Source organism: Triturus cristatus, unplaced genomic scaffold (genome assembly GCF_964204655.1).
Source record: "Triturus cristatus unplaced genomic scaffold, aTriCri1.1 SCAFFOLD_262, whole genome shotgun sequence".
Taxonomy (NCBI): domain Eukaryota; kingdom Metazoa; phylum Chordata; class Amphibia; order Caudata; family Salamandridae; genus Triturus; species Triturus cristatus.
In genome coordinates this window covers 1-18,585 of record NW_028187334.1, presented here as the reverse complement: position 1 = coordinate 18,585, position 18,585 = coordinate 1, and the positions used below count along the sequence as shown (strand labels likewise).

The 18,585-nt window shown below is 43.4% G+C and overlaps 8 non-coding genes across 8 annotated transcripts; all 8 read right to left on the bottom strand.

Annotated features, from left to right (window-relative positions):
- Positions 1–1,375: 1,375 nt before the first annotated feature.
- On the bottom strand, positions 1,376–1,458 carry TRNAL-UAG (transfer RNA leucine (anticodon UAG)). Its single transcript has one exon. It is a non-coding gene; the product is annotated as a tRNA-Leu (tRNA).
- Positions 1,459–6,305: 4,847 nt separating this feature from the next.
- Positions 6,306–6,388, bottom strand: TRNAL-AAG (transfer RNA leucine (anticodon AAG)). Its single transcript has one exon. It is a non-coding gene; the product is annotated as a tRNA-Leu (tRNA).
- A 901-nt stretch (positions 6,389–7,289) lies between these two features.
- Positions 7,290–7,372, bottom strand: TRNAL-UAG (transfer RNA leucine (anticodon UAG)). Its single transcript has one exon. It is a non-coding gene; the product is annotated as a tRNA-Leu (tRNA).
- A 1,293-nt stretch (positions 7,373–8,665) lies between these two features.
- Positions 8,666–8,748, bottom strand: TRNAL-CAG (transfer RNA leucine (anticodon CAG)). Its single transcript has one exon. It is a non-coding gene; the product is annotated as a tRNA-Leu (tRNA).
- Positions 8,749–12,847: 4,099 nt separating this feature from the next.
- TRNAL-CAG (transfer RNA leucine (anticodon CAG)) lies at positions 12,848–12,930 on the bottom strand. The gene has a single exon. It is a non-coding gene; the product is annotated as a tRNA-Leu (tRNA).
- Positions 12,931–14,938: 2,008 nt separating this feature from the next.
- On the bottom strand, positions 14,939–15,021 carry TRNAL-CAG (transfer RNA leucine (anticodon CAG)). Its single transcript has one exon. It is a non-coding gene; the product is annotated as a tRNA-Leu (tRNA).
- A 2,008-nt stretch (positions 15,022–17,029) lies between these two features.
- On the bottom strand, positions 17,030–17,112 carry TRNAL-CAG (transfer RNA leucine (anticodon CAG)). Its single transcript has one exon. It is a non-coding gene; the product is annotated as a tRNA-Leu (tRNA).
- Positions 17,113–17,744: 632 nt separating this feature from the next.
- TRNAL-UAG (transfer RNA leucine (anticodon UAG)) lies at positions 17,745–17,827 on the bottom strand. Its single transcript has one exon. It is a non-coding gene; the product is annotated as a tRNA-Leu (tRNA).
- Positions 17,828–18,585: the final 758 nt, after the last annotated feature.

Genomic DNA, 18,585 nt, shown 5'->3' with positions numbered 1-18,585 from the left:
ATTCTCTCCTTCCACAATACTCCTTCTCACTCACTCGCTCTATCACTTGTATTTTTGCCCTTGCTCTGCATTCTATAGTGGAAACATCTCTTGAATGAAGCATCTGAAAATGACGTGACATAAAATTTAAAACCTCCTTATTGGAAACCTAAAACATCACAAGACTTAATGTAACCCATTTCTTTCATAAAAAAGATTTTTAAAGTACCCCACAAAAGAAATATAAAACACCACGAGTGCTAGAAGAATATTACATTAACGTTAAAGATAGAATAGGGCAAATGCATTTGCAGTTGAAACTGAAGTTTGGTACTTATTCAGATATTATTTACATTGCCAATTTTTAGCTGAGATTCTAAAGGAACTGAGAGTGAAAATGGAAATCAAGTTTTGTCAGAAACGGGATTTGAACCCACGCCTCCAGGAGAGACTGCGGCCTTAACACAGCGCCTTAGACCACTCGGCCATCCTGACCCCATGCTGCTTTTTTATCTAAAGGGTGAGAAAGATATTAGGAACCAAAAAATGCACAGAGCTTAGGCCAATAGTGGCTAGAGCAAGAAAAAAACTCACTGCACTCTTCCAAGAAGACAATCCTATAAGCCACTGCGAGGGAAATGATCATATTTCTCAAGAAAATAATTAGAGTAAACACAGGACTGTCAGAAGTGGGATTTGAACCCATGCCTCCAGAGGAGATTGCGACCTGAACGCAGCGCCTTAGACCACTCGGCCATCCTGACTTGCTTTCCCAGCATCTTCCAGAGGCCAGACAGCCACGCAGGTGAGGTACTGAAAAGGAATGCCCTCAATTTATTTATCCTATTATATGCACTTCCAACAGATCTTTGAACAATCTGTACAGAGCAGGACCTATGGAGAACTCTTTAGAACTTTGAGGCGAACAAAGAGAAAGTGCTATTCACCAGCCACTTGAACGGCTCAAAGCTGCTTTGAAATTGAGACAATAGCCACCTCTTGGCTGGCTAAAGCAATTTCAACAAGGGATCTCAAAGTCACAACATAGGGTGGAGTATGCAAATTTAAGCAGCCCCTGATCAAAGCCCTAAGGAAATTGCTGTAAGTGTGCTGGAGTCCAGTTGTCTACCAGATGCATGGCATTCTTCCAAATTTGCAGGGCCCGTCTGGCCAGGGCATACAAGAGCATGTCTCTTCCAGATGACCTCTTACATGGGTCCTATGCTCATTTGGTGAGGATTGCGCTTTGTCAGCAAGACGTTATAGAAACTAAATATATGAGAAACCCCATCTCTCTTGACAAGAGGAGAACGGAATAACGTGCCAGGTGAAGACCAACAGATGCAACTTCCATCAGATGTTAACCTGATAAAGGAGATTAAATCTCCAAAAGGCATGTCAGAAGTGGGATTCGAACCCACGCCTCCAAAGGAGACTGTGGCCTAAACACAGCGCCTTAGACCTCTCGGCCATCCTGACAGTATAGGCTTTTAAGAAATGAATAAAAGTTACTCAGAAACGTCTACCTCCATGCAAGCCTGAAATAATTTAAACCTTCAAACACAAGGTGCAACTTTATGCACAGGACAATAAACACAGAAGAACACATACGAAAGCACTTTATTTCACAGGTATACAGTTTTCATGCTTTTAGAACACCACATACCTCTCACCAGCTATTTAGGGTCCTGTATCCGACTCACAACATTTCCTTGCCTGCGACCTCTCTCTCTACACAAACAACTACAGCACAGGAAGTAGGAAGGCAATAGGAGGGGCAGTTTATGCAAATTTATGCTGCCAATGTGCCTTGCAGATTCATGCAGGATTTCTAGATCCTTGCTGGATACAAGAGAGTAGGACTTGTTCCAGATAAACTATCCCTAGCAGGGAAAGTCTGAGCACAGGCACTCTTTTGCTCTTTAGCCCCTGGCCTGGGACTCACCCTCACTTGCTGAGGCGTGAAATTATGCATACCAACTTTGCACAGAAGGTATGTTTGTGGTTGTTTGGGGATGGGTGGGAGGTCAAGAGCAGGGAAAAGCAGGTCTCCTTCACTACTAGACTCCTCTTCTATGTCTCCCTGCCATTCACTCACTCTGTCTTTGTTTCATTCTCTCCTTCCACAACACTCCTTCTCACTCACTCGCTCTATCACTTGTATTTTTGCCCTTGCTCTGCATTCTATAGTGCAGTGGTTCCCAAACTCTTGACTCCTGAGGACCCCCACTGAATCACTACTGGAGTCCGGGGACCCCCAAGCAATTTTTACAATTTAAATTTCAAAAAATTAAAACAATAACTCGCAAAAAATACACAAACGAGTACACACCAAACAAATACTTGCATTACTAGAGCTTTTATTATTTTATCTTGAAAAATATGCAAAAATTAAAACATTTTAATGGGAAGGATGGTGCTGCATCTCGGCGACTAACTTTTCAATGTTTGGTTTTATTTCGGAAAGTTGAATCCTTAGGTCAGATTCTACATTTTGCAAGCGATTTCTGTTCTTATTTTTAAGGTACAGAATGAGGATTATCAACATCATTACATGCATTGATTGCATAATGTGCCATGCAGAAACCATTTTAAAATAAACCATTTTAAAATCAATGCAATAATTTGGAGTGGACTACACTTGCAGCCACACTTTTCATGAAACCAACCCTGACGGCGGGAATAAACCATAATGCCACTGCTACTAGCACACAAGCTGATCACTCGTCACACACGAGAAGAATTATAGAAAGGCTGCTGCTAAATCATAGCTGCCAAGGTTTCAGATTGCGGTGTGTGATATTGTCATAAATACAGTGTAATTATGAGTGACATTTCAGTGACTATGAGTGACACTTGCTCACAAGCAAAATAAAGCAATGAAGATGAGGGAAACATAAATACCAGAAAATACACCAATTTGAGCAACAAGACAGGCTAAGTTAACTGCTTCAAAGCATAAGAAACAATTCATTTATCAGACCACATTAATTCCCAACTTTTTTCTGTCGCGTTTTACTTTTCCATCCAGAATAGCGTTTTAACCAAATGCATATTACATTTTCATGCTAGCAGTTAGTCATTTCACTTGTAACACTAAAACACTGAGCTGCCCTGCGCCTGCAGATTTACTGTGTTTGAAATATTCAGATCATGATAATATCACTCAACATTCTACAAAAGGAGTGCATGAATATGCCAACATTAAAGTAAACAGACTTTGAGAGCAGCAGCACAATAGCAGTCTGTACACATTGCACTGACTGAGGAGCAAGCAGACAAGTCATAAAGTGCAAATAGGTACAAGTTACCAGGCATACGCAAATGGTCACCAAACCCAGACTGAGTGATCATAAGCTAGAAACAGAACCCTCTCAAACAGATCTAATGAGAGAGGGCAGAATCCGCCAGCAGCTTGACCTGCAGGAACGTCTGAGAGGCCTTTTTTCCAAATCTGTCCTGAATAAAACCTTATTTGTTACTATCCTCAATCTGAGACGAAATTTAAATCAAGCAAGAAAAATGGGGCACGATAAATAGCATCTGTTTTGAGTTTTTGGAGGCTAACATGCAGACTGTGGTACTTTGGTACTATAAATAGCACACTTTTCCCCTGTAAGTTTACGGCAGGTTTGACCGTCCTAAATTTTAAGAAGGGTGCAATATTTAACATACCTGGTAATTACATACTCAGTGAATACCACCCAATCACTGCGCAAACAGGGCTTACCCAGAGGTGGGACAATTCCAGCCAAATTGTAATGTATTTAGTAAGTACCAGAGGCGCAACTGGAGCCAAATTTCGTGGGGGGCAGGGGGCTAAGAAAAAATTTCGGGGGGGGCTGAATGTTAAGCAAAAGGCAGATTGGAGCTGCAGGGTCTATTAGAAGGGGTGAAACAACAGTAAGGCCTCATTAACGTGCAAATAGTCTTTTAAAGACCTGTCAAGTGCTCAGGTGCGGTCGCATCCCAGGCTGACACACACACGACATAGGCAGAGTGGAGCTGATTTGGGGGTGGCTGAATCTAGTTTAAGCAAAAGTCAGAGTGGAGCTGCAGGGGCTCTTAGAAGGGGTGAAACAACAGTAAGGCCTCATTAACGTGCAAATGGTCTTTTAAAGACCTGTGAAGTGCTCGGCTGCGGTCTCATCCCGGGCTGAGGGCTGACACACACGACATAGGCAGAGTGGGGCTGATTTCGGGGGGGCGGGGGGGTAGCTGAATCTAGTTTAAGCAAACGGCAGAGTGGAGCTGCACAGGGCCGGCTTTAGTGCTGGTAGCGCCCTGTGCGACAATGTTTGTTGACGCCCCCCAATGACCACCTCCACCACGGATTCTCTCACCAGCACCCTTTAACAGTGACCAAGTCTCCATAACCACACACTCTCAGATGCATTGAATTAATACGAGTGTAGGCCCGGGTGTCCGAGCACTTTCCATCACACACACATTACACAGAGACAATCAATCATACGTGTGTAAATCAGTGTATAGGAAATATTACATAAGAGCCAAAGGACTGAAAGTGTAGGAGTCACATGTCATCCATACTGGTAGGCAGTATAGTTTAATAGTGCTTGGTGTGGAGAAGCACAAACTCAGAGTCGAAAAATAAACAGCATAGTTGGGAGTTTTCTTTAATAATAAGAATCGATTTCTAGCCAAATTAACCCTTTTTGCAACATTAATCAATGTTCTAATATTGTATACTTTGCAGTGTGTATGCAGTGCAGGGTGAAAGTTAAAAGCTCACTATTCTATGTTAGGAATTTAAGTTATAAATTGCAAGTAACAAAAGGATGTCTCTTTTGAAAGGAGTAATATTTGATCTGTTTATCATACCCACTCTGTAATCTACTTGGCACACGTTCTTTGCAGCAGGCATATTAACCCTCGTCTGCACTAACTTCACAGAAGACAAAACCTCAACTATACAAAATGCTCATCTCTCTCCAGGAAGATAATTAATCACAGGAGTTTTCTTGACATTTATGTGAGGCCTGGTAATTGCCGGCGGAAATAAACGCTGCAGCAGGTGCTTCTAATCTAAAAAGCATAATAAACTTTCAAACACGGACCCAGGAAGCCAGCGGCCGGTGCGGTGGCACCGGTCGCACCGCCCTAAAGCCCACCGGCCGCTGGCTTCCTGGGTCCGTTTTTGAAAGTTTTTTATGCTTTTTAGACATTAGAAGCACCTGCTGCAGCGTTTCTTTCCGCCAGCAATTACTAGGCCTCACATAAATGTCGCGTAACACCCATTGTACTCCCGTTGTGTGTGTCGGCCCTCAGCCCGGAATGAGACTTCACCCGAGCACTTCAGAGGTATTTAAAAGCCCATTAGTACGTTATTGAGGCCTTACTGTTTCACCCCTTCTAAGAGCCCCGCAGCTGCGCGGGGTCTTAGAAGGGGTGAAACAGTAAGGCCTCAATAACGTACAAATGGGCTTTTACATACCTCTGAAGTGCTCGGGTGAAGTCTCATTCCAGGCTGAGGGCCGACACACACAACGGGAGTACAATCGGTGTTGCGCGACTGGTACACCCGGCCTACACACGGCGTCCTAATTCCCCTGGCCTTTGCCCAACAGGATTAAATGTAAACATTTTTAACTTAACTATAAATAGATAAACACTCACGTGCTGTAGTAGTGGTGCCGGAATGCAGGTGCAGGTATTTAGCGAGGCGAAGCGGAGACAGGGCATTGGGCGGCAAAATGCTCCTGGGCTGGCTGCAGACGCGAGGGAAGACGCACTGCCGTGGGAGCGTGCGCGTCTATAAAAAAATAAGCCAATCACCATTCAGCTTCCCCGGCCTAAGCTGAAATGGTGATTGGCCCGCTTTTTTTTGGTCCCGCCGCCCCTGCGCTGTCATTCACAGTGCTTGTATGCGCTTCAATGCTTCTAAATATTTAAAAATAGCTGACTCGAAGGCACTCCAGTTCGCGGACCCCCTGGGAATGTGTCACGGACCCCTGGGGGTCCGCGGACCACAGTTTGGGAAACGCTGCTATAGTGGAAACATCTCTTGAATGAAGCATCTGAAAATGACGTGACATAAAATTTAAAACCTCCTTATTGGAAACCTAAAACATCACAAGACTTAATGTAACCCATTTCTTTCATAAAAAAGATTTTTAAAGTACCCCACAAAAGAAATATAAAACACCACGAGTGCTAGAAGAATATTACATTAACGTTAAAGATAGAATAGGGCAAATGCATATGCAGTTGAAACTGAAGTTGGGTACTTATTCAGATATTATTTACATTGCCAATTTTTAGCTGAGATTCTAAAGGAACTGAGAGAGAAAATGGAATTCAAGTTTTGTCAGAAGTGGGATTCGAACCCACGCCTCCAGGAGAGACTGCGGCCTTAACGCAGCGCCTTAGACCACTCGGCCATCCTGACCCCATGCTGCTTTTTCATCTAAAGGGTGAGAAATATATTAGGAACCAAAAAATGCACAGAGCTTAGGCCAATAGTGGCTAGAGCAAGAAAAAAACTCACTGCACTCTTCCAAGAAGACAATCCTATAAGCCACTGCGAGGGAAATGATCATATTTCTCAAGAAAAAAAGTAGAGTAAACACAGGACTGTCAGAAGTGGGATTTGAACCCTCGCCTCCAGAGGAGACTGCGACCTGAACGCAGCGCCTTAGACCACTCGGCCATCCTGACTTGCTTTCCCAGCATCTTCCAGAGGCCAGACAGCCATGCAGGTGAGGTAGTGAAAAGGAATGCCCTCAATTTATTTATCCTATTATATGCACTTCCAACAGATCTTTGAACAATCTGTACAGAGCAGGACCTATGGAGAACTCTTTAGAACTTTGAGGCGAACAAAGAGAAAGTGCTATTCACCAGCCACTTGAACGGCTCAAAGCTGCTTTGAAATTGAGACAATAGCCACCTCTTGGCTGGCTAAAGCAATTTCAACAAGGGATCTCAAAGTCACAACATAGGGTGGAGTATGCAAATTTAAGCAGCCCCTGATCAAAGCCCTAAGGAAATTGCTGTAAGTGTGCTGGAGTCCAGTTGTCTACCAGATGCATGGCATTCTTCCAAATTTGCAGGGCCCGTCTGGCCAGGGCATACAAGAGCATGACTCTTCCAGATGACCTCTTACATGGGTCCTATGCTCATTTGGTAAGGATTGCGCTTTGTCAGCAAGACGTTATAGAACCTAAATATATGAGAAACCCCATCTCTCTTGACAAGAGGAGAACGGAATAACGTGCCAGGTGAAGACCAACAGATGCAACTTCCATCAGATGTTAACCTGATAAAGGAGATTAAATCTCCAAAAGGCATGTCAGAAGTGGGATTCGAACCCACGCCTCCAAAGGAGACTGTGGCCTAAACACAGCACCTTAGACCTCTCGGCCATCCTGACAGTATAGGCTTTTAAGAAATGAATAAAAGTTACTCAGAAACGTCTACCTCCATGCAAGCCTGAAATAATTTAAACCTTCAAACACAAGGTGCAACTTTATGCACAGGACAATAAACACAGAAGAACACATACGAAAGCACTTTATTTCACAGGTATACAGTTTTCATGCTTTTAGAACACCACATACCTCTCACCAGCTATTTAAGGTCCTGTATCCGACTCACAACATTTCCTTGCTTGCGACCTCTCTCTCTACACAAACAACTACAGCACAGGAAGTAGGAAGGCAATAGGTGGGGCAGTTTATGCAAATTTATGCTGCCAATGTGCCTTGCAGATTCATGCAGGATTTCTAGATCCTTGCTGGATACAAGAGAGTAGGCCTTGTTCCAGATAAACTATCCGTAGCAGGGAAAGTCTGAGCACAGGCACTCTTTTGCTCTTTAGCCCCTGGCCTGGGACTCACCCTCACTTGCTGAGGCATGAAATTCTGCATACCAACTTTGCACAGAAGGTTTGTTTGTGGTTGTTTGGGGATGGGTGGGAGGTCAAGAGCAGGGAAAAGCAGGTCTCCTTCACTACTAGACTCCTCTTCTATGTCTCCCTGCTATTCACTCACTCTGTCTTTGTTTCATTCTCTCCTTCCACAATACTCCTTCTCACTCACTCGCTCTATCACTTGTATTTTTGCCCTTGCACTGCATTCTATAGTGGAAACATCTCTTGAATGAAGCATCTGAAAATGACGTGACATAAAATTTAAAACCTCCTTATTGGAAACCTAAAACATCACAAGACTTAATGTAACCCATTTCTTTCATAAAAAAGATTTTTAAAGTACCCCACAAAAGAAATATAAAACACCACGAGTGCTAGAAGAATATTACATTAACGTTAAAGATAGAATAGGGCAAATGCATTTGCAGTTGAAACTGAAGTTTGGTACTTATTCAGATATTATTTACATTGCCAATTTTTAGCTGAGATTCTAAAGGAACTGAGAGAGAAAATGGAATTCAAGTTTTGTCAGAAGTGGGATTTGATCCCACGCCTCCAGGAGAGACTGCGGCCTTAACTCAGCGCCTTAGACCACTCGGCCATCCTGACTCCATGCTGCTTTTTCATCTAAAGGGTGAGAAAGATATTAGGAACCAAAAAATGCACAGAGCTTAGGCCAATAGTGGCTAGAGCAAGAAAAAAACTCACTGCACTCTTCCAAGAAGACAATCCTATAAGCCACTGCGAGGGAAATGATCATATTTCTCAAGAAAAAAAGTAGAGTAAAGACAGGACTGTCAGAAGTGGGATTTGAACCCACGCCTCCAGAGGAGACTGCGACCTGAACGCAGCGCCTTAGACCACTCGGCCATCCTGACTTGCTTTCCCAGCATCTTCCAGAGGCCAGACAGCCATGCAGGTGAGGTAGTGAAAAGGAATGCCCTCAATTTATTTATCCTATTATATGCACTTCCAACAGATCTTTGAACAATCTGTACAGAGCAGGACCTATGGAGAACTCTTTAGAACTTTGAGGCGAACAAAGAGAAAGTGCTATTCACCAGCCACTTGAACGGCTCAAAGCTGCTTTGAAATTGAGACAATAGCCACCTCTTGGCTGGCTAAAGCAATTTCAACAAGGGATCTCAAAGTCACAACATAGGGTGGAGTATGCAAATTTAAGCAGCCCCTGATCAAAGCCCTAAGGAAATTGCTGTAAGTGTGCTGGAGTCCAGTTGTCTACCAGATGCATGGCATTCTTCCAAATTTGCAGGGCCCGTCTGGCCAGGGCATACAAGAGCATGACTCTTCCAGATGACCTCTTACATGGGTCCTATGCTCATTTGGTGAGGATTGCGCTTTGTCAGCAAGACGTTATAGAAACTAAATATATGAGAAACCCCATCTCTCTTGACAAGAGGAGAATGGAATAACGTGCCAGGTGAAGACCAACAGATGCAACTTCCATCAGATGTTAACCTGATAAAGGAGATTAAATCTCCAAAAGGCATGTCAGAAGTGGGATTCGAACCCACGCCTCCAAAGGAGACTGTGGCCTAAACACAGCACCTTAGACCTCTCGGCCATGCTGACAGTATAGGCTTTTAAGAAATGAATAAAAGTTACTCAGAAACGTCTACCTCCATGCAAGCCTGAAATAATTTAAACCTTCAAACACAAGGTGCAACTTTATGCACAGGACAATAAACACAGAAGAACACATACGAAAGCACTTTATTTCACAGGTATACAGTTTTCATGCTTTTAGAACACCACATACCTCTCACCAGCTATTTAGGGTCCTGTATCCGACTCACAACATTTCTTTGCCTGCGACCTCTCTCTCTACACAAACAACTACAGCACAGGAAGTAGGAAGGCAATAGGTGGGGCAGTTTATGCAAATTTATGCTGCCAATGTGCCTTGCAGATTCATGCAGGATTTCTAGATCCTTGCTGGATACAAGAGAGTAGGCCTTGTTCCAGATAAACTATCCGTAGCAGGGAAAGTCTGAGCACAGGCACTCTTTTGCTCTTTAGCCCCTGGCCTGGGACTCACCCTCACTTGCTGAGGAGTGAAATTCTGCATGCCAACTTTGCACAGAAGGTATGTTTGTGGTTGTTTGGGGATGGGTGGGAGGTCAAGAGCAGGGAAAAGCAGGTCTTCTTCACTACTAGACTCCTCTTCTATGCCTCCCTGCCATTCACTCACTCTGTCTTTGTTTCATTCTCTCCTTCCACAACACTCCTTCTCACTCACTCGCTCTATCACTTGTATTTTTGCCCTTGCTCTGCATTCAATAGTGGAAACATCTCTTGAATGAAGCATCTGAAAATGACGTGACATAAAATTTAAAACCTCCTTATTGGAAACCTAAAACATCACAAGACTTAATGTAACCCATTTCTTTCATAAAAAAGATTTTTAAAGTACCCCACAAAAGAAATATAAAACACCACGAGTGCTAGAAGAATATTACATTAACGTTAAAGATAGAATAGGGCAAATGCATTTGCAGTTGAAACTGAAGTTTGGTACTTATTCAGATATTATTTACATTGCCAATTTTTAGCTGAGATTCTAAAGGAACTGAGAGAGAAAATGGAATTCAAGTTTTGTCAGAAGTGGGATTCAAACCCATGCCTCCAGCAGAGACTGCGGCCTAAACGCAGCACCTTAGACCACTCGGCCATCCTGACCCCATGCTACTTTTTCATCTAAAGGGTGAGAAAGATATTAGGAACCAAAAAATGCACAGAGCTTAGGCCAATAGTGGCTAGAGCAAGAAAAAAACTCACTGCACTCTTCCAAGAAGACAATCCTATAAGCCACTGCGAGGGAAATGATCATATTTCTCAAGAAAATAATTAGAGTAAACACAGGACTGTCAGAAGTGGGATTTGAACCCACGCCTCCAGAGGAGATTGCGACCTGAACGAAGCGCCTTAGACCACTCGGCCATCCTGACTTGCTTTCCCAGCATCTTCCAGAGGCCAGACAGCCACGCAGGTGAGGTACTGAAAAGGAATGCCCTCAATTTATTTATCCTATTATATGCACTTCCAACAGATCTTTGAACAATCTGTACAGAGCAGGACCTATGGAGAACTCTTTAGAACTTTGAGGCGAACAAAGAGAAAGTGCTATTCACCAGCCACTTGAACGGCTCAAAGCTGCTTTGAAATTGAGACAATAGCCACCTCTTGGCTGGCTAAAGCAATTTCAACAAGGGATCTCAAAGTCACAACATAGGGTGGAGTATGCAAATTTAAGCAGCCCCTGATCAAAGCCCTAAGGAAATTGCTGTAAGTGTGCTGGAGTCCAGTTGTCTACCAGATGCATGGCATTCTTCCAAATTTGCAGGGCCCGTCTGGCCAGGGCATACAAGAGCATGACTCTTCCAGATGACCTCTTACATGGGTCCTATGCTCATTTGGTGAGGATTGCGCTTTGTCAGCAAGACGTTATAGAACCTAAATATATGAGAAACCCCATCTCTCTTGACAAGAGGAGAACGGAATAACGTGCCAGGTGAAGACCAACAGATGCAACTTCCATCAGATGTTAACCTGATAAAGGAGATTAAATCTCCAAAAGGCATGTGAGAAGTGGGATTCGAACCCATGCCTCCAAAGGAGACGGTGGCCTAAAGACAGCACCTTAGACCTCTCGGCCATCCTGACAGTATAGGCTTTTAAGAAATGAATAAAAGTTACTCAGAAACGTCTACCTCCATGCAAGCCTGAAATAATTTAAACCTTCAAACACAAGGTGCAACTTTATGCACAGGACAATAAACACAGAAGAACACATACGAAAGCACTTTATTTCACAGGTATACAGTTTTCATGCTTTTAGAACACCACATACCTCTCACCAGCTATTTAGGGTCCTGTATCCGACTCACAACATTTCCTTGCCTGCGACCTCTCTCTCTACACAAACAACTACAGCACAGGAAGTAGGAAGGCAATAGGTGGGGCAGTTTATGCAAATTTATGCTGCCAATGTACCTTGCAGATTCATGCAGGATTTCTAGATCCTTGCTGGATACAAGAGAGTAGGCCTTGTTCCAGATAAACTATCCCTAGCAGGGAAAGTCTGAGCACAGGCACTCTTTTGCTCTTTAGCCCCTGGCCTGGGACTCACCCTCACTTGCTGAGCCGTGAAATTCTGCATACCAACTTTGCACAGAAGGTATGTTTGTGGTTGTTTGGGTATGGGTGGGAGGTCAAGAGCAGGGAAAAGCAGGTCTCCTTCACTACTAGACTCCTCTTCTATGCATCCCTGCCATTCACTCACTCTGTCTTTGTTTCATTCTCTTCTTCCACAACACTCCTTCTCACTCACTCGCTCTATCACTTGTATTTTTGCCCTTGCTCTGCATTCTGTAGTGGAAACATCTCTTGAATGAAGCATCTGAAAATGACGTGACATAAAATTTAAAACCTCCTTATTGGAAACCTAAAACATCACAAGACTTAATGTAACCCATTTCTTTCATAAAAAAGATTTTTAAAGTACCCCACAAAAGAAATATAAAACACCACGAGTGCTAGAAGAATATTACATTAACGTTAAAGATAGAATAGGGCAAATGCATTTGCAGTTGAAACTGAAGTTTGGTACTTATTCAGATATTATTTACATTGCCAATTTTTAGCTGAGATTCTAAAGGAACTGAGAGAGAAAATGGAATTCAAGTTTTGTCAGAAGCGGGATTCGAACCCACGCCTCCATGAGAGACTGTGGCCTTAACGCAGCGCCTTAGACCACTCGGCCATCCTGACCCCATGCTGCTTTTTTATCTAAAGGGTGAGAAAGATATTAGGAACCAAAAAATGCACAGAGCTTAGGCCAATAGTGGCTAGAGCAAGAAAAAAACTCACTGCACTCTTCCAAGAAGACAATCCTATAAGCCACTGCGAGGGAAATGATCATATTTCTCAAGAAAAAAAGTAGAGTAAACACAGGACTGTCAGAAGTGGGATTTGAACCCACGCCTCCAGAGGAGACTGCGACCTGAACGCAGCGCCTTAGACCACTCGGCCATCCTGACTTGCTTTCCCAGCATCTTCCAGAGGCCAAACAGCCATGCAGGTGAGGTACTGAAAAGGAATGCCCTCAATTTACTTATCCTATTACATGCACTTCCAACAGATCTTTGAACAATCTGTACAGAGCAGGACCTATGGAGAACTCTTTAGAACTTTGAGGCGAACAAAGAGAAAGTGCTATTCACCAGCCACTTGAACGGCTCAAAGCTGCTTTGAAATTGAGACAATAGCCACCTCTTGGCTGGCTAAAGCAATTTCAACAAAGGATCTCAAAGTCACAACATAGGGTGGAGTATGCAAATTTAAGCAGCCTCTGATCAAAGCCCTAAGGAAATTGCTGTAAGTGTGCTGGAGTCCAGTTGTCTACCAGATGCATGGCATTCTTCCAAATTTGCAGGGCCCGTCTGGCCAGGGCATACAAGAGCATGACTCTTCCAGATGACCTCTTACATGGGTCCTATGCTCATTTGGTAAGGATTGCGCTTTGTCAGCAAGACGTTATAGAACCTAAATATATGAGAAACCCCATCTCTCTTGACAAGAGGAGAACGGAATAACGTGCCAGGTGAAGACCAACAGATGCAACTTCCATCAGATGTTAACCTGATAAAGGAGATTAAATCTCCAAAAGGCATGCCAGAAGTGGGATTCGAACCCATGCCTCCAAAGGAGACTGTGGCCTAAACACAGCACCTTAGACCTCTCGGCCATCCTGACAGTATAGACTTTTAAGAAATGAATAAAAGTTACTCAGAAACGTCTACCTCCATGCAAGCCTGAAATAATTTAAACCTTCAAACACAAGGTGCAACTTTATGCACAGGACAATAAACACAGAAGAACACATACGAAAGCACTTTATTTCACAGGTATACAGTTTTCATGCTTTTAGAACACCACATACCTCTCACCAGCTATTTAGGGTCCTGTATCCGACTCACAACATTTCCTTGCCTGCGACCTCTCTCTCTACACAAACAACTACAGCACAGGAAGTAGGAAGGCAATAGGTGGGGCAGTTTATGCAAATTTATGCTGCCAATGTGCCTTGCAGATTCATGCAGGATTTCTAGATCCTTGCTGGATACAAGAGAGTAGGCCTTGTTCCAGATAAACTATCCCTAGCAGGGAAAGTCTGAGCACAGGCACTCTTTTGCTCTTTAGCCCCTGGCCTGGGACTCACCCTCACTTGCTGAGGCATGAAATTCTGCATACCAACTTTGCACAGAAGGTATGTTTGTGGTTGTTTGGGGATGGGTGGGAGGTCAAGAGCAGGGAAAAGCAGGTCTCCTTCACTACTAGACTCCTCTTCTATGCCTCCCTGCTATTCACTCACTCTGTCTTTGTTTCATTCTCTCCTTCCACAATACTCCTTCTCACTCACTCGCTCTATCACTTGTATTTTTGCCCTTGCACTGCATTCTATAGTGGAAACATCTCTTGAATGAAGCATCTGAAAATGACGTGACATAAAATTTAAAACCTCCTTATTGGAAACCTAAAACATCACAAGACTTAATGTAACCCATTTCTTTCATAAAAAAGATTTTTAAAGTACCCCACAAAAGAAATATAAAACACCACGAGTGCTAGAAGAATATTACATTAACGTTAAAGATAGAATAGGGCAAATGCATTTGCAGTTGAAACTGAAGTTTGGTACTTATTCAGATATTATTTACATTGCCAATTTTTAGCTGAGATTCTAAAGGAACTGAGAGAGAAAATGGAATTCAAGTTTTGTCAGAAGTGGGATTTGATCCCACGCCTCCAGGAGAGACTGCGGCCTTAACTCAGCGCCTTAGACCACTCGGCCATCCTGACTCCATGCTGCTTTTTCATCTAAAGGGTGAGAAAGATATTAGGAACCAAAAAATGCACAGAGCTTAGGCCAATAGTGGCTAGAGCAAGAAAAAAACTCACTGCACTCTTCCAAGAAGACAATCCTATAAGCCACTGCGAGGGAAATGATCATATTTCTCAAGAAAAAAAGTAGAGTAAACACAGGACTGTCAGAAGTGGGATTTGAACCCACGCCTCCAGAGGAGACTGCGACCTGAACGCAGCGCCTTAGACCACTCGGCCATCCTGACTTGCTTTCCCAGCATCTTCCAGAGGCCAGACAGCCATGCAGGTGAGGTAGTGAAAAGGAATGCCCTCAATTTATTTATCCTATTATATGCACTTCCAACAGATCTTTGAACAATCTGTACAGAGCAGGACCTATGGAGAACTCTTTAGAACTTTGAGGCGAACAAAGAGAAAGTGCTATTCACCAGCCACTTGAACGGCTCAAAGCTACTTTGAAATTGAGACAATAGCCACCTCTTGGCTGGCTAAAGCAATTTCAACAAGGGATCTCAAAGTCACAACATAGGGTGGAGTATGCAAATTTAAGCAGCCCCTGATCAAAGCCCGAAGGAAATTGCTGTAAGTGTGCTGGAGTCCAGTTGTCTACCAGATGCATGGCATTCTTCCAAATTTGCAGGGCCCGTCTGGCCAGGGCATACAAGAGCATGACTCTTCCAGATGACCTCTTACATGGGTCCTATGCTCATTTGGTAAGGATTGCGCTTTGTCAGCAAGACGTTATAGAACCTAAATATATGAGAAACCCCATCTCTTTTGACAAGAGGAGAACGGAATAACGTGCCAGGTGAAGACCAACAGATGCAACTTCCATCAGATGTTAACCTGATAAAGGAGATTAAATCTCCAAAAGGCATGTCAGAAGTGGGATTCGAACCCACACCTCCAAAGGAGACTGTGGCCTAAACACAGCACCTTAGACCTCTCAGCCATCCTGACAGTATAGGCTTTTAAGAAATGAATAAAAGTTACTCAGAAACGTCTACCTCCATGCAAGCCTGAAATAATTTAAACCTTCAAACACAAGGTGCAACTTTATGCACAGGACAATAAACACAGAAGAACACATACGAAAGCACTTTATTTCACAGGTATACAGTTTTCATGCTTTTAGAACACCACATACCTCTCACCAGCTATTTAAGGTCCTGTATCCGACTCACAACATTTCCTTGCCTGCGACCTCTCTCTCTACACAAACAACTACAGCACAGGAAGTAGGAAGGCAATAGGTGGGGCAGTTTATGCAAATTTATGCTGCCAATGTGCCTTGCAGATTCATGCAGGATTTCTAGATCCTTGCTGGATACAAGAGAGTAGGCCTTGTTCCAGATAAACTATCCCTAGCAGGGAAAGTCTGAGCACAGGCACTCTTTTGCTCTTTAGCCCCTGGCCTGGGACTCACCCTCACTTGCTGAGGCATGAAATTCTGCATACCAACTTTGCACAGAAGGTATGTTTGTGGTTGTTTGGGGATGGGTGGGAGGTCAAGAGCAGGGAAAAGCAGGTCTCCTTCACTACTAGACTCCTCTTCTATGCCTCCCTGCTATTCACTCACTCTGTCTTTGTTTCATTCTCTCCTTCCACAATACTCCTTCTCACTCACTCGCTCTATCACTTGTATTTTTGCCCTTGCACTGCATTCTATAGTGGAAACATCTCTTGAATGAAGCATCTGAAAATGACGTGACATAAAATTTAAAACCTCCTTATTGGAAACCTAAAACATCACAAGACTTAATGTAACCCATTTCTTTCATAAAAAAGATTTTTAAAGTACCCCACAAAAGAAATATAAAACACCACGAGTGCTAGAAGAATATTACATTAACGTTAAAGATAGAATAGGGCAAATGCATTTGCAGTTGAAACTGAAGTTTGGTACTTATTCAGATATTATTTACATTGCCAATTTTTAGCTGAGATTCTAAAGGAACTGAGAGAGAAAATGGAATTCAAGTTTTGTCAGAAGTGGGATTTGATCCCACGCCTCCAGGAGAGACTGCGGCCTTAACTCAGCGCCTTAGACCACTCGGCCATCCTGACTCCATGCTGCTTTTTCATCTAAAGGGTGAGAAAGATATTAGGAACCAAAAAATGCACAGAGCTTAGGCCAATAGTGGCTAGAGCAAGAAAAAAACTCACTGCACTCTTCCAAGAAGACAATCCTATAAGCCACTGCGAGGGAAATGATCATATTTCTCAAGAAAAAAAGTAGAGTAAACACAGGACTGTCAGAAGTGGGATTTAAACCCACGCCTCCAGAGGAGACTGCGACCTGAACGCAGCGCCTTAGACCACTCGGCCATCCTGACTTGCTTTCCCAGCATCTTCCAGAGGCCAGACAGCCATGCAGGTGAGGTAGTGAAAAGGAATGCCCTCAATTTATTTATCCTATTATATGCACTTCCAACAGATCTTTGAACAATCTGTACAGAGCAGGACCTATGGAGAACTCTTTAGAACTTTGAGGCGAACAAAGAGAAAGTGCTATTCACCAGCCACTTGAACGGCTCAAAGCTGCTTTGAAATTGAGACAATAGCCACCTCTTGGCTGGCTAAAGCAATTTCAACAAGGGATCTCAAAGTCACAACATAGGGTGGAGTATGCAAATTTAAGCAGCCCCTGATCAAAGCCCTAAGGAAATTGCTGTAAGTGTGCTGGAGTCCAGTTGTCTACCAGATGCATGGCATTCTTCCAAATTTGCAGGGCCCGTCTGGCCAGGGCATACAAGAGCATGACTCTTCCAGATGACCTCTTACATGGGTCCTATGCTCATTTGGTAAGGATTGCGCTTTGTCAGCAAGACGTTATAGAACCTAAATATATGAGAAACCCCATCTCTCTTGACAAGAGGAGAACGGAATAACGTGCCAGGTGAAGACCAACAGATGCAACTTCCATCAGATGTTAACCTGATAAAGGAGATTAAATCTCCAAAAGACATGTCAGAAGTGGGATTCGAACCCACGCCTCCAAAGGAGACTGTGGCCTAAACACAGCACCTTAGACCTCTCGGCCATCCTGACAGTATAGGCTTTTAAGAAATGAATAAAAGTTACTCAGAAACGTCTACCTCCATGCAAGCCTGAAATAATTTAAACCTTCAAACACAAGGTGCAACTTTATGCACAGGACAATAAACACAGAAGAACACATACGAAAGCACTTTATTTCACAGGGATACAGTTTTCATGCTTTTAGAACACCACATACCTCTCACCAGCTATTTAGGGTCCTGTATCCGACTCACAACATTTCCTTGCCTGTGACCTCTCTCTCTACACAAACAACTACAGCACAGGAAGTAGGAAGGCAATAGGTGGGGCAGTTTATGCAAATTTATGCTGCCAATGTGCCTTGCAGATTCATGCAGGATTTCTAGATCCTTGCTGGATACAAGAGAGTAGGCCTTGTTCCAGATAAACTATCCCTAGCAGGGAAAGTCTGAGCACAGGCACTCTTTTGCTCTTTAGCCCCTGGCCTGGGACTCACCCTCACTTGCTGAGGCATGAAATTCTGCATACCAACTTTGCACAGAAGGTATGTTTGTGGTTGTTTGGGGATGGGTGGGAGGTCAAGAGCAGGGAAAAGCAGGTCTCCTTCACTACTAGACTCCTCTTCTATGCCTCCCTGCTATTCACTCACTCTGTCTTTGTTTCATTCTCTCCTTCCACAATACTCCTTCTCACTCACTCGCTCTATCACTTGTATTTTTGCCCTTGCACTGCATTCTATAGTGGAAACATCTCTTGAATGAAGCATCTGAAAATGACGTGACATAAAA